At 36.8% G+C, this 16,317-nt stretch overlaps 1 pseudogene; it reads right to left on the bottom strand.

Annotated features, from left to right (window-relative positions):
- Window positions 1–3,492: 3,492 nt before the first annotated feature.
- Window positions 3,493–7,811, bottom strand: LOC104420471 (annotated as a pseudogene).
- Between the last annotated feature and the right edge of the window lie 8,506 nt (window positions 7,812–16,317).

Below are 16,317 nucleotides of genomic sequence, written 5' to 3'. Positions count from 1 at the left end.
GGAAAGAGAAGAAAGAGCAGGAGCTGAAGTAAAAGAAGAAGGTCAATCTGGAAAAAAAGGTGAGGATGACTCTTATGCAGAGATAGTTGCAATCACATTGTCTGAAGATTAAGAAGCAACTAAGAGTGGAACAATAGGAGTACGAACAGAGAAAGAGTATCACTCTCGTTCTGAAAACGAGAAGACACAAGAAGAATGAATCTCTTCTCCACCTGTAGGCACAGAAACAGGGGGAGCTCATAAGAGAACATGGACTTCTTCTCCTCATTTTGTGAGTGATGGCATCAATCAACCTCCTACGAACCTAGAAGATGTCTATGCTTTTCAATTTCTTGAAGTTGACATTGAAGAATCTACTTTGAATCTTGGACCTAGACAAGTTGATGTTCCCTCAACTCTAGACTCTCCACGAATTCAATTTGTTGAAACTAGTGCATAGACTGAATCGAATGCTGACTACCAAAGGATGATAGAGCTCCTTTTGAAGGTAAAAGCTCGGCAATACGTTATGGAGATTGAGATCCAAAAGATTCACATTGCTTTGAAATCAACTTCTGATTTTCATGCTAGAAAGGTACAGTCGTTAGATGCTTAGGTACAAACTTTGAATCAACAAGTCTCTTAGACTATGGCCAAGAATGATCAGACTATTCAGATTCTCAAGACTATTCATACTCAAGTCGAGATGTTCATCTCTAGTGCCAGAAGGTTGAAGAGGCAATGTAGTCCATGGGGGATTTTCAACTAGTTCGAGTTCATCGACAACCTTGATTTGATCTATTTTGACTTTCTCCACTTTTTCTTGTTGACAAAAAGGGGGAGAATGTGCATATTTGAACTTTTTGAACTTTTGCAAATTTGATTTGATTGTTTTGAACACTTATAATCTACAGCAACCTTTGTGGTGATGATTATGGATGTGGATGTTTTAATCTTGATGTGTGTCCATTCTTCAAGATTAACATGTTTCCTGTAGTTGCAGAATCAATGCTATCCAAATCCTTAACTATTTGTTTTTATAAGATATCATGTATTGCTTAGTGTTAATTTTTTTTTATTTTTTTTGGTATCCAGGGAACCTCCATGCGCCATTTCGCGGCGGAGTAAACCCTAGAGGAGCAGAAGAGTCACCACCACACTTTCTGCCCCGGGCAAGTCGTGGGTTCCTTTCCAACAAGGCAAACGATGTAGGGATTCGAACTCCAGACCTCTCCCGAAAGGAACTGAAGCTCAACCACTACACCGCCATCATGGGTGGTTACTGCTAAGTGTTATTATGCAGGGTATAAATCTTTAAATTTGTAGAGAAGTTTTGTCATCATAAAAAATGGAGAGATTGTTAGAGAAAACTCATTTGATGTTTTGAAGTTGATGAAACTTATCCAAAGTCCATTATGGAGATTTCTAGACTTCTGTGTCAAAGTCTGAAGTTTGCCCATTCTGACAAATTCTAAACTGAACACAAGTAAAGAATCAATACTTATCTAGATGCGAAATTATATTTCTTACTTCAACAGTTTGGTTCATACATGTTATATATGGTATTCTGGATGGAAATATTACTTACGAGATTGATTATTTTTATTGGAATCAATTTCGATATATCAAATCTTTTTAGATAACAAATAAATATGGAAATAATCTACTTATGGAAACTAAGATTCTGATTGTATGAGTGAACAAGATTGACGGACTTTCATCACAATCTTCAAACGGCTCGAGATCTCCTTGATTGATTTTGTCCAATGGGTTGATTGGAAGAATTCCTTTGGAAAGTGCCAACGGTCGAAAAGGCATGAAGGAGCAATTAAGGTGGACTCTCTAGTTGTTCGACAGAATGTGTGAAAGAGAAATTCCAAAGTCTGAAGCTTTCCAATTTCTTGTTATTCTATTTACAAAGCTTTAAATTGTACTTAAAAGAGAGAAAGACTCATAGTGTGACTTCATGAGAGAGCAGTAGAGACTCTTCACTGAGAAGTCGAGATCACAAAATTGTAAATGTTCTTTTGATTCTTTATGGAATCCAGCTAGGAGACTGTTAGCGTGAAAAGTGAACGTAGGCTTGATTTAAGCCGAACCACTATAAATTATGTGTTCTTATTCTCTTCCCTGAACTCTTTTATTTTGTTCATAGTTCTATTTAATTGCTAAAGTCTAAACTCGCTTAAAGCTTGTCGTTCTTTAGACTCAGTTTCAAAAGCAAAATATTTCTACTGTTCATTGCAAAAAATTGTCTTCACACCTATTCACCCCCTCTAGGTGTTCATAATAGCACTTACATGTTTGACGATGGAGTAGTTCATACCCATGAAGCACTGACTTGCATGCTAGTGCAATGGGTTATGTGACAGCATTTGAATAGTTGTTGCCATTGACGCTATCGACAATCGATGGCATTCGAAATTCCTTAGCTCCTTGCTAGTGTTATCGCCTTCTTAAGTGCCTGATACTCAACCGAAACGCTAGAAGCACAGTCGTAGGAAGTCTCTGATGGCCCCTCTAGCCCCTGCGTTGCCTAGATAGAGCCATCAATATTGAGTTTCACCAAGCGGAGAAAGGGTCTCACCCATTTGACAGAAATAGTGGAAGTATTGCAAATTAAGGGCATGCGGGCTTTCAGTTAGAATCCCTCTGACATGCGAGATCATAGGTTGAAAGAAGATAAATCTGGATTATTACAATAAGGTTCCATGTTTCTTCAGAAGCTTCAAAGTTGAGCAAATCTTTGTTCCAAAGAAACCGATGCTTGTTCTGTTGGAAATTTCCTATAATATGGGCTTACATTAATTAATTAATTTTCTATTTTAAATAATCGGATTAATGGATATTCCAATATTTGTTAAACCCTATAGTGATCTTATTGAATTGAGTTTTGGCATCTATTAATAACAGGTCTAGTTGAGCAGCAAAGTGTAAGCAATTGTGTTTAACTCAAACCCGTAATGGGAATAGCCTAGTTGACATGCTATTAATTAGGGTTTGTTAGGTCCCCTCTCTAATCTATAAAATGGTAGGTTATACCTATAAGTTGCTTGAATCCTGCTAAAAGCTGCTATACTGAAATAGATCATAGAGAGGAAGATCTAGCATTTCGATAGATCACTAATTATTAGATTGATCTATTTTTTTTCAAGTAAAATCAAATAGGTACGCTTTAATTCAGTTGTGCTTATTGATCTCGGTGTTTTACAGTCATATATGGATCCAATTCTTCTTAATTGATTAGTTGTTTATGTGAATAAATTTTCTACATGTTCTTCATTTTCCCGCAATGATCCCTGTACAAGTTGCCCAAGCGTTCCTCTCCCTATCCACTTATCGGTCCATGAAGTACTCCTCCCAGAATGTCTACCCTATCTTGAGCCTTTTTGCGTTACTTCAGACCCAACATGAGACATAGTTCCAAGATAATGTCAGTCTTGCTCTAGATCGTATGAGGCCTAGACCCACATCCTTTTTGTTTCCGTGGTCCGCAATCAAAATTCCAGCTGATCCTACCCAGTTCACTGTGCACCCAAAGAGGGAGCCGTGGTCCTGCATATACACAATAGCTAGGCAAGGCCCTTCTGGCTACATAGTATATGCTCGAAATCGACCCGACAACAGGAAAACAAACACACACCAAATACAACAATCCGAAGAAAACCAAACCACAAACGGCCGAACAGAGCCAAAGCCGCCTACCACGCCGTAGCGAATGTTAGGCAGGTGCGTATTTGGCCCCGATCTCCAGCAGACAATCGCAAAGCTCCTGCGGCTTCGAGAGCATGGCCATGTGATCGGCACCGTCCAACTCCAGGACGTGGTGGGCCCCGCCGTTCGCGATCATCCACAGTTGGAACTCCAGGGGTATCCCCAGGTCCTGTCTGCACACGACGTAGACCCGCATCGTCGACCCGTAGCCTTCTCGGGTGAAGTTGCTTGCCGTGCTCAGGTCTTCCACGAACAATGACCCCGGCCGCGTCAAGACCTTGCCGAGCTCCAGATCCTGCAGCGGTTGCCATTTCCATGAAACGTCATGGGTTAATGGACTTTTGAACCGACATGATGTCGCTTTGGATTTCAAGTGCTAAGCATGTGCTAGACCTGATCAAAGGCGTGATAGCCTGTTTGGCTGGTCTAGGCTTGCTCGAGCTAACAAGATCCAAATCACAAACTAAACCTGATCGAGCAATTTCATTTTCTAAGCTCCGGCCCAACCACATAGGCCTAATTGGGCAGAACATTGCCCGTTTAGGGTCTACCCACATCCTATTGACTATATTTTTAGGTTACGCTTGTCATAGACAAGACATGTCCGGGACTATTAACATTTTCCCAAGCCTTTCCATTAACTTTATGTTATTTCCCAAACTTGTTCCGAACTTATTACCAGTTTTGACATTGTATATCAAGCCCACCCCCACAAAAGTAGCCATGTTCCCCTAAGGTACCGACAACCGTCACAATTTTTTGTTTTAAATAATAGTATCATGTTAAATTTATAATAAAGAACCTATTATTTGTAAACACAACTATACATTCGAAACTTATGCATTGTAAATCTCCTATTCGATTTAGGCAGTGCAGGTAAAGATTGACATAATGTAAAATTGACAATCTTAAATATCTAAGGTCTAATAATAATTAGACATGTGAAATGCTGGCTATAGTTGAAAATCTTGTATTATACTCAATTCAAATTTTAGCATTCACAAATTTTTATAATTAAGTACCATCGAGAGTTTTAAGAAACTTATATCAATTTAAAATATCACCGTTACATTTCTTCTAGAGTTAGTACTTATGTATATTTATTTAATCACTTAAGAAATAAAGGAAATAAATGGCGTTTTAATTGTTATATATGTTGAGTTCAGGTTTGTATTTCCCAATTATAAAATACCAAACCTATCACAGGCCCTATGGGATATTTTAACAATCGACTTATAAATCCGTCCAGCTTCACCAAATCTGCCATCCTCTTACTTCTCATTACGGTGGGAGGAGAGGCTGACTACCCTATACGCACATCCGGCTTTCTAGTTTCCAATCTCAAATGGATGAAAAGCCACAAAACAGCGACGTCAAACCAAAATAATTCTTAACCACCACAACGTATGATATGCCGGCTAAAGTAATACTAGGGTCATCGCTTGATTTACCTTGAAAAAAAGGACATGAAAAAACAGACTTTGCAATAGAACCATATGCTTTTTAATGTAATGTAACGAAGTGCTTTTGGTGTAAATTGAGTTGAGTCGTATCATATAAAGTCAAATGAGATTCGTTTCGTGGTTATGCCAATGGATGGAAGTGAATACGTACCTCAACAGGGGACAACTGGTAGAGCTTGGATGACAAGAAGTCAGGGCCAAAGAACATGGATGTTAAGGGTTTGTCATGCTGTCCGATGGGCGTGAATTGAGTGTCTAGCCATGCTCCCTTCGGAGCCCTTGCACAATACTGGCGTTACAAACAAGGATGAAGGCATTAAAAATGAGCTTGTGCATGTAGGGTCTGTCCATGATCCACCATTGTACCTTACGACAAGTAAGTTCCAAATCTAAATTATGCAAGGAGAATCTTAGTCCTCGAAGATATAGAATGTCAGGATAAAAAAAAAAAAAAAAAAAAAACATTTCAATAGGTTACATTAAAAATGAGCTCGTGCATGTTTTCCAAGAAGTAATTTTCTAGAATAATGACAATATTTTATGGTGTTTGGCTGAAATTTGAAAATGAACTAGATATTTTCTACCATTCAGTATTTAAAATTTGGTTCGATTTTCTCTCATGCGCTCCCTTTAATAATTATTTTATTTTATTTTATAATTATTTTTCTTTTCCTCATTCTTCTTCTTCTGCCGGTTGCTGCAGCCGACAATAGTTAGCAACCAACCAAAGGCAATCTCAAGCTCACTAGCCTCGAAAAGGCTTGATGATCTGGCGAGGCCCGAGGTTGGCGAATATGAGCCTCCTTGAACCTCGCGAGATCAACAAGCCAGAGGCTTGTGCTCGCCGATTTGGCGAGTGGCCAACTCAAGCTCGTCGATCTCGAGAGTGATGAACTCAAGCTGCTTGACAGCGATTAGCCACTGGCCAAGAAAAAAGGAAAAAAAGAAAGAAAAAAAGGAAGAAAAAAAGAGAAGAAAAAGAAAAATAATTCAAAATTCAAAAGTTTTTAAAAAAGAAAGAAGTGGGGGCCAGTGGGAGAGTGAGATAAGAGAGTGAATGAGAAAAATGTTTCCCTTAAAAACGAAAAGTATTTTTCTTTAGTTTAGAACATATTTTTTTCCATTGATTGAAAATGTTTTCTTCGATCAATTTATTTTTGTGAAATGAATGTAAAAAAATTAGAAAAATATTTTTCTAAAAGTTATTCTTCGGGAAACAAATAGAATCTTATATTTTAAAACAGACAATGTCTTGCCAATATATAATGTTCTATCATGCTTAAAAACAACCATCCTATGCTTTAGGCCAACCATTCTAGTATTACAGATTTCTTGCCCGAATGTACCACATGACGTTTTACCAAGGCATACGGCTTTTGATTGTACTTAGGGAATTTTCTTCAGTAAGACCATATGACATTTTGTCGTATTGCAAGCCAAAGTCATAATATGCCTTTTGTTTTTTAAACGACGTTGTTAGGAAAATGAAGAACATTTTATTGTATAGCCAAAAATTGCAGCTTTTTGCAGTACTTGCAACACAATTTGTCATAGTCAAGTTTAACAAATTATATATGAGCAATAAAAGCCATACAGAGTTTTGTGATACTTTGACTAAATGCAATTATTCTCATGCACAATTGTATGACAATATATCATATTTGAGGCAAAAGTTCATAATCTATCAATTTTGCTACTATATAACGGCAAAGTGCGTGGCCATACATAAGGGTAAATGTGTTGCACAAATTACTTTATTTGTCTAAACTAATATGAAAATTGCTGGACGAGAAAAGCACGGTTGAAGTCCTAATTTTTTTTTTTTATGTCAAAATTATAGTACGTCGCCAAACGATTTTCTCCACCAGCCCCCACATACTCCTCTCCCTTTGCCTCCTAAACAAATTACAGAAGGACCATGGTGCAAGTCAAATCAATCATGTGCAAGAGGACCGAAGGCGACTGGCCTCCCCCAAATCGGACAAAAGATATATGGCGCGATCAAGCGAATTGACAGATATAGTGACATGTATGAGTGGATTAATGATTCCCAAAATTAATATTATAAAATCTCCAGAATAGACAAAAGAAAGGCCCCACTTCAACCAAAAGCAAGGTAAAAAAAAAAAAAAAGCAAGGTAGTCGACTTCGTTTTGAGGTTAACGTGCTCAACGGAGGTTACCTCTTCCATCACGTACGACGGTCGATGCGCGGTGTCTGGCATGAAAGCCGCCAAGAATACAGTGACCGATATCTTCTTCGGGAACCTGTCAACGGCGAGGGCCACGTTCAAGCCGCCCAAGCTGTGGCCGACGAGGATCACCCTCTCTTGCGCCCCAAGCGAGGCCAGGAGCTCCAGCAGCGGCTCGGTGTACTCGCGGAACGTCTGGATGTCATGTATGGACTTCGTGTTGGTGCCAGAGGCGGCGAGGTCTAGGGCCGTGACGCGGTGGCCGGCCGACTCAAGCCGGTGCTTGAGCTTGTACCAGCTCCACGCCCCGTGGCAAGCACGAGTACGAAGTGGTGGTGTTTCATGCTTTTTGGCTCCCCTGGCTTTGTTACTGAAGTCATGTAGATTCTACTTATAAGCACGCTTGGGTCAGATTTGGTCTGGCGATCATGCTTAGGAGGAGGAATTGACAATGGGGCCCCCATAATGAGTTTTATTTTATTTTATAGAAATTAAAGTAAATGCAGAATCTTCCCGTGAGGATCATATGTTGGAAGATTTTTCCTAGTAGCCCTTTTTGTCGCTCTTGCAATGTCTCATCTAGGCCCCGTTTGCAATCGAACCATGTTTAGTATTCTAAGAAATATCTGTATACGGGGTGAAAGTGTACAAGGCATCACCAAAAAAAAAGAGAAAAAAAAAAACAGCAACTTGAAAGATAATCTCTTAACATTTACTTTGCACGTGATAAATGCTATGTTCGGATTATGGGGTTGGGTCATGCTCGCCATTTAGCTAGCACATGTGGATCAAGACATTCCAACTTTTGCTTTGGGACAAGTATAGTAAAGGTGCCATAATTTTTATAAGACACTCATTTGAGTTCTATAATTTCTTTTTTCACTTACTTATATACTTGTATTGAAGTAAAATTGATCATTTGAGTGTTATTTCTCATGAATCATCTAAAATTGATTTTTTTTAATTAATTTTCTATCATACGTGGATTTTTAAATATGTTTTCTATTTTTTTTAATTCTTTATCTTTGTTTTTCCTTTTTCTTTTTTTTTTGTCCAATGCCAGGGAAGGTCATGGGGAAAAGAAAAGTCAATAAATTTTAAATAATGAAAAAATTAATAAAAAATTAAAAAATTATCCGTGTCAACACCTCGTGATCAATGAAGTCACAAAGGATGATGGATGATCATTATCGATGTTGGATAGAGGTAACTCGCTAGTGACACTTTAAGTGATCAATTTTTTTAATTTGTGATGCTTGAATAAGTAAAATAAAAGTTATATTAATTAAGTGAGCGTGGTATAAATTTTATGACTAGTCCCTTTCCTTGGGAGCCGATAAGCTAGGTCTTTGGATGTCGAGTTGTGTTAAATAAAATAAAAAGAACTGAAGAAAAAACTCTTGAAAAAACAAACATAAATGCTCAATTCGGCCAAGTGTACAGGCCAAATGGGTCTCTGCTTTATACCCTTTACGCAAGCCAGACAAGATATCAACAGGACAAGAAAAACGCGGTTTCATGTCATTGGTCAGTTCAGTTCTGGTGGAGGAAACCATGGAAGGGACGATTGATCGAATGTTGCTGTCGGGACGCATCGGTTGGCAAAGGCATCCCTCCTTTGAGTTCAACCTCGGCCGAGGGGCGCGCGGAAGTTGGCTGTTTCGCATCGCTCTTCCACGAGTTGAGATGACATCGTCATGCCCAGCTTGCTTCTGGGACCACAGATCTTATATTACGCCGGATTGACCCATTTGGCAAATTAGAATATAAATATCCCAAAATCAATTGCCGCAAATGGCCCTAATCACAAAAGCTAAACCTATTAAAAGAATAAGGAAAAAAATTATTGAAAATCTCCAAATATAATCATTGTGACACTAATTTTTTTTTTGGGACATCAAAAATCATAAACTAATACATACATGATATATTTACTCTTCATCAAAAACCTTAAATTATGCCAATTATGACGCTAAAATTTTTCTATGATATCAGAAATCTTATAGTTGTACTCATGTGAAATATTAATTTCCCATCCACATCAAAGTTCCATCAATGAAAATTCGTTTATGGATGATAGAAGACAAACGGTTTTGATAAGGTATAATAAAATAAAAATAATATTATTTTGGCTAGAAAATCATCTAACAAAATTTTGATGTAGTGGATATAATATGGGGTTTTTGTATTACAAAAAAAAAAATTATGATAAATACATCATAATAGATATAGTTTAGAATTTTTTGTGACTTTTTCCCAAAAGGATAATAAAAGAGAACCTTATCATTTTGCACAACACTAAAAACTCAAAAGGGAATGAGAGTTAACAAAATTCCAAGTTAGGTTGTCTTCCTTGTGCTTCACATAAAACTATCTTTACGTTCTCTCTTTAGCATGAAAAATCGAAATACAAGACAATTTTTTTTCCATCTTTTTTTTTTTCCTGTTTTTAGGCCTTACATTGTTGGCCCAAATTGAAGTAGAATCTTAAATTAATTCAAATCTACTAAGATGTGCTTATTGGATCAATGAAATAGCACGTTCTTCATAAAATGTGCTTATTGGATTTCTTTTTGAGCAGGACTATTTCCACCCCTATTTTAATTAGGGTTGATACCACAAAAAATCTCAAAATAATATATTCATGAAAAATTCATTAAATACTAATTATTTCATAAATTTATCCTAAACTAATCCTTTAACCACCTAGAAACCCTTCGCTCATACACTTTTGACAATTTTATTATTTGTTAGTTTCTTTTAAATTGGGTTAATATAATGAAAAGCCACAAACCAGTACACCTATCAATTGTCACATATCATCCAACTTAATAATATGACATTAAAATTTAGCTAAAATCAATGGAGAGTATATTTGTCATAGTTGTACCAGTTTGAGATTTTTGGTGATAAAAAAAATAATTTCAAGTAAATTTGTCACATAAGTTTCAATTTCTTTATTTTTCATGGTGTTGATCCTTTTAATTAAGACACTCTTTTTTTAATTGATTGATTGAAATACCCTTCTCTCTTTCTTTATTTTTTTTTTATTTTTTAATCAAGCTGACTAACGAAACTGATTATATTTTTATCATCTCTCTTGGTGGTTTCAAAACGTAAATGACCCATTACACCAAACAAAATATTATCTTACCTTGCATCATGTTAATCACTTTGTCTAGAGAAGGTTGTTAATTTTAATTTATGATATCATGTTCTTAACCACAAAAGCTAAATAGAGACTAGAAATTTATATTCATGATAACTTATAACACAATTAATTGCCTTTTTTTTTTATCAAATAGTTTGAGTGAAAGTTTATTTCAAAGTTGAGAATTAAATTTCATTCTAATTATATAGTCGATCATGATCAAAAATGGAAAAGAAACATTGATCAAAATATGGAAAAGGTTAATTTTTTTTGGAAGCATGAACAAACCATTGTTTATATTTAGATCATGTCTAAACAAAAAATAAGCGCAAAAAGGTAAAAAGGGGAACTTATTACTGTACTACTTCTATCATGAAGAAAGTAATCAATATTGATAATAGATCCAATCTTATAGCAACGGCATCAAAATTTTAGAATATACTTAAAACTTTTCTCTGAAATATTTTAATGTGAGTCAAAAAGTGAAGAAGGTTTAGCTAGATTGAAAAGAGAGAAACATTTCATTGAAGAGGGGCATATTTTGGTCAATTAATTAATAAAAAGGGAGTGTCTTAGCCAAAAGGAGGGTGAGAATAACATAACTCTTCTTGTTTATGGATAAGTAGCGGCATGGGGCCGAGCACAAGCACCCTATGGTAATATTCTAGTTGAGAATATCATCCATTATTGGAGAACATTTCTATGGAATTGTAATTATTTCATGCCTATCTTAGGTATAATATCTACTATCATCCATTATTGGAGAACATTTCTATGGAATTGTAATTATAAGACTTTGACGATTACCATGATAACTAAAAAGCTCAACGAAGACTAGCTAAAATAATGTATATATCAACAAGAAGTGAACAAGTTAGACATGACAAGATGCTCATGAGAACTTGGAAGGACCATGGTGGATCTTTCATCAACATAGAGTCTTTGGGAGTTGATGTGCTCAAAAGTATCATTGGAAGTGGAATCGCAAGTCCTATGGTTTAACCATGGACAACACCAACTCACAGATGATAATGAGCATGTGTTACTATGGAGAAATAACGAACTGTTGACACATAATTTTTTGCATTAAAAAAATGAGTTAATTTTTACCCAAAAAAATAAAAATTGCATGACATATAGTTTAGAAACATTTATGTTATTTTGTTTTGTTTTGTTTTGTTTTATTTTATTGGTCGACGGTGATGGCAAGATTTTTTACATATTTAGGTAATATATACTAAGGGACATTTTTTATAAAAAAAGAAATTTTCGGATGAAATACTCGAAAATACAAAAAAGAATATCGCGCAGGTGCAACAATATCACAAGTAAAATTGGAAACAAAATATGCAATAAAGATTTAAATTTTTCCCCCATAAATGGTGTGGTGCGTGTACGGAGACAGGGAGAGAGTTTTCGAAAAATTTTGAGGAAAAAGCGTGAGGGCTCTCTCGGTTTTGGAGGTAAAAAGAACAGTCAAAGGGAAAAAAAGAAAAAAGGAAAAAGGGAAAGAGAGGAAGACCGGAGGGGACGTGAGTGACGTGAGAGAGAGAGACAAAAAAAAAGAAAGAAGAAAAAGGAAAAAGAAAAGGCCACCGCATTGTCTTCTTCGCAAGGGGGGCCTTCGACCGCGCCGGCAGCCGAGCCGCCGACCACCGCTGCTCCGCCGGCGACCCACGAGACCTCTCTGCTCCATCGCCACTCCGCCGGTCTCGCCCGCGGCTCTGCCAGCTGACTCGCGACCCATCAGCTGCTCGCGGCACCTGCCGGTCCGCTCACCGCCGCGACCCACCTGTTCCCGCGGCTCCGTCGAGCCCCGCCGCCTCTCACCTCCCGTCGCACCGACCTGCGACTACCCGACGTCGCTCCTGCTCCGCCCGCTGCTGCTACCCGGCACCGCTGCTCACCCCCGTACCGGAACGCCGATCTCGCCCCCGACTCGTCTGCAACCCGCGACCCAGCAGATCCCGAGCCGGCTCGCCGCACCTCCGCTGCCGCTGCGCCTCTGATCGGTCGAGTACCAGCAACCCCCGTCGCTCGAGTATTCCTTCACCCGCCGACCCGTGCCACCGCACCGACGCCGCTGCTCGGCCGTCGATCTCCGCTACCCGACGCCCTGCAGTTTTCGCCTTCTGCTGCTGCCCGACGCCACCGGAGTCCACCGCCGGTCTGTTTTGCCGCCGGTCAATCGCCGCCGATCCGCCCATCGCCGGTCCACGCCGGAGCTCCGAACGCCGGCGATTCAACCCCCGACGATCACCACGTTGCTGCTTTGCTTGGAAAGGAAAAAAAAAAAAAAAAAGGAAAAAGGAAAAGCAAATTAGGTAGTTTTTCTTTCTGTTTACTTTATTTCGTTTTTTATTATTTTATTTTTTAGTAGAATTATTTCTCAATGTAAGATTGAAATTTCCAACATGAAATAGCTTAAATTAGGGATTGATAGTCCGATTCGCGCTCGAAATTCAATTCCGCAATAGCCTGAAAAATCACTAATTCGATCTTACGTTCGAAATTCAATTCGCAATTTATTTAAAATTAATCAATCCAATATCATGCGCGAGATATGGTTCGTTAATTTTTTTATATCAATCTTGTCTTGCTCTGATCTGCTGTCATGCTGCTTGAATCAATTTTGTTTTCGTAATAGAAAAATAAAAAATCTGCTACCATGTCGTTTTAGGGTTATCTTGCCTATTTAGAATAATTTATTTATTTCGAATTTTTTTGAAAAAAAAAATAAAAAAATCAATCAATTTAGGATGATAGTTTTTTTTTTTATAATTTAAATGGCACGTTTAATTATTTGGCTATTTTTAATTTCAAATTTTATATAAAAAAAACACAAAAAAAACATCATGCATATGTCATGTAGAATTAGAGTATTATTTGTACGTCATTGCATATTAGGATAAAATTCCACGTAGTTTAATTTTAGATAATATTTTCCAATTTATTATAAGTTTAGATAAATTGCATCTTAGGTTAGAGACTACTAAGTTAAGATAATATCTTAGTTAAACTAGGATTTGGCCTGATCCAATTCTTAATATAAGTTGGATTGATATCTTAATCTAGTTAGATAATTTTGCATTTTTCTTAATTTCGAATTTCATGGAAAATACAAAAAAAAAAATGCCTTAAAATAAATTGATTTCATTTTTTTAGTATAGACTGCATCTTATTATGTCATATAGTTAAGTCATATTACCATGTCATATTATTTCATGTTAGATTAGTGGCGTGCATTGCATATTGCATGATTTTCAATAAATAAGTGAAAACAAAACAAAAAAATTGCGTTTTAATTAGAAATCATATCCAAAATAATTCTGATATAACAATGCAGATGTTTTGTTGCTAAGGTAAGTCTTGCAATTTATTTATTGCTTTTCTTGGATGTTAAATTGATGGTTTGCAAATCCACATGATCGCCTTATATGTTAAGGAGATAAATTAACATTAATTCAAGCTGCCTGTGAAATATATATATATATATATATATTTAAAAAATAAAAAAGAAAGGTACTGAAAGGGTGTTAGAAATATCTAGCGTAATTAAGTCATCGAACTCATAAATCTCTAGTTCATAGGAGTAAATTAGATCTCATGTTACTTTACTTAAAATTCTAATCAACTCACCAAAAATATATTAGTGACGACTTTTAATTAAAAAAATTGCATGTTAATAACTTGAACTGAAAGTCGCGAATTGCATGGACTTGGGAGAGCCCGAGTTAGCCCGAGTTAAGTCTAGGTTTAACAATCAATTAACCTAATTTTAGGTTGGTACCCGAAATTTTGGTCGCGACATAAACATTGAATCGTGTTGATATTGAGTCACTAGAGATGCTAATTGACATGTTCATCTGAAGTTGACCGTTAGAGACAAAAAATTATAGTCACTAGTAGTAGGAAAGTCCAAAGCAGGATAGTTGAAAACTATCAGAGAACAATTGACAGCTTTTTTGTTCAAGCAATCAAAGTGACTAGTGATGTGACTCTCTCGATAGACTCCATTTTAGGAAACCATGTTGATGACCGAGGAAAAATATTGTATGGGTGATCCTATCCTTAAACAACAGCTTTTAACTTCTTGTAACAGTTGCATCCCAAGACTTTCTCCAATGGGAAAATTGAAGATGCCTATATAAAAAAGGATCAACGAAACTTAAGTATTAGGCTGAACAGAGAAAGTTGATATTGTTTGTTGTTATTCTCTGCAAATCAAATTGTAGTATGTCCATATGAAATTTCTAGTATAGTGTCCTTGTTGCTTTATAATCTAGATAAGATAAAGTGTACAAGAGGAATAACAGTATTTGAAACCTGACAGTAAGATCTATTGATTAATAGGATCTGTATTTACAGATTGTAACTTATCTTGGCGATTACTAGTGGATTTGAAATCACACTAAGGTTGTTAGGTTGGAGAATGGATTTAGGCTTGGGGATAAAACCTAATTACTATAATCTGTCATGTGCTATCTTTGGATAGCACCAAGCACAATTGATATTATTTGCTTTGTCAATTTCCAAGTGTTGTTTGTTAATTTTTGCAAGAGTTTTTCAAGTTTAGGAAAAAAAAAAAAAAACAGAACTATTCATTAGGGGTGAGCAACGGTCTAGTTCCAACCTGAGAACATGACCAAATTGGCTAGTTTTGGGTGGTTCTCGGTTACCAAAATTTGGAACTGGCAATAATCGAACTGGTTCCTGATTCCAAGTGTAGAACCAAACTACACTGACCATGCGATATGTTTTTTTTAATAATCCTTCTCGCTTCTAAAGATTAAATAGCAAAGGAATCTCATTCTCTCAATTTCTTCTCTCAGCTCAGTTCACGCTCCCTCACTGTCAACTTTTCATTTTTCCCTTTGCACTCTTTTTTCATTATTTAGATCTAGAACCGATAAGACCGATTTGAAGCTCACTTCTAAAACCGATGGGGCTTGTGATCACTTCATAACTCCAGTCAACAACTGATGGGAATGAAGGGGCTGCTTTGAAGCTCATAGAACTAGACCTCTGGGGTCGCAGCTGCTTCAAAGCTTAGATTTAGAATTAACTGTTAAATTAATGTTTTGAGTTTGAATTCGGATAACGATTTGTTAAATCGAATTTGTTGATAAAGATTTTCCAAGTAGATTTCAAATTGGATGAAGAAGCCCTTCTTTTCATGGACTCCTTATAGCTGCACAAAGGAGGAAATAAAAAAAGAAAAAAAAAAAAAGTAATGGTTATCTATCTTCTTCTCTTTTTTTTTTTGTATGTATAGAAAAGGCAGGAGAAGAATCCATATTGGAGAAAAGAATCAAAGGTGGGGCTCAGAGTCAAAGTTTTGACTTTGGGCACACACACGATATGAAAGGTGTGTTTTTAGCGGAAAAAGGAAAGTGAAGCCCTACAAAAGAAATAAAGGAGCCGCACATTTACACATGTCTAGACGCCGCTCAAGCCTTGAAGAGGTAGAGAACGCGTAGCTATACGTACGCAGAGAAGAGGTAGAGAACGCGGAGCTATATGTACGTGGAGAAGAGACAGTTTTTGCTTTAGCATACATAGAGCGTGTTACTTTGAGCTTGAATATGCGGTAATTTTTGTGTAGTGAGTTTATATCCAAGTGGTTGTTTATTTATAAATACTTTGGGTTTGAGATTAAATTTATGTGTAAGAAATACTCAAACATGTGAGCGATTGTAAATTCTGATTCTTCGATTATAGTAAATTATTTGATGTTGGCTCTTCTCGTGGACGTAAGTATCGATATTCAAACCGAATCATGTAAAATTCTGGTGTCCTTATTATTTCTCTTATTTTTC

The sequence above is a fragment of the Eucalyptus grandis genome, chromosome 9 (assembly GCF_016545825.1).
Source record: "Eucalyptus grandis isolate ANBG69807.140 chromosome 9, ASM1654582v1, whole genome shotgun sequence".
In the NCBI taxonomy this organism is placed as follows: domain Eukaryota; kingdom Viridiplantae; phylum Streptophyta; class Magnoliopsida; order Myrtales; family Myrtaceae; genus Eucalyptus; species Eucalyptus grandis.
Note: the sequence above shows the minus strand (reverse complement) of the source record. Positions and strands in the feature narration are given on the sequence as shown.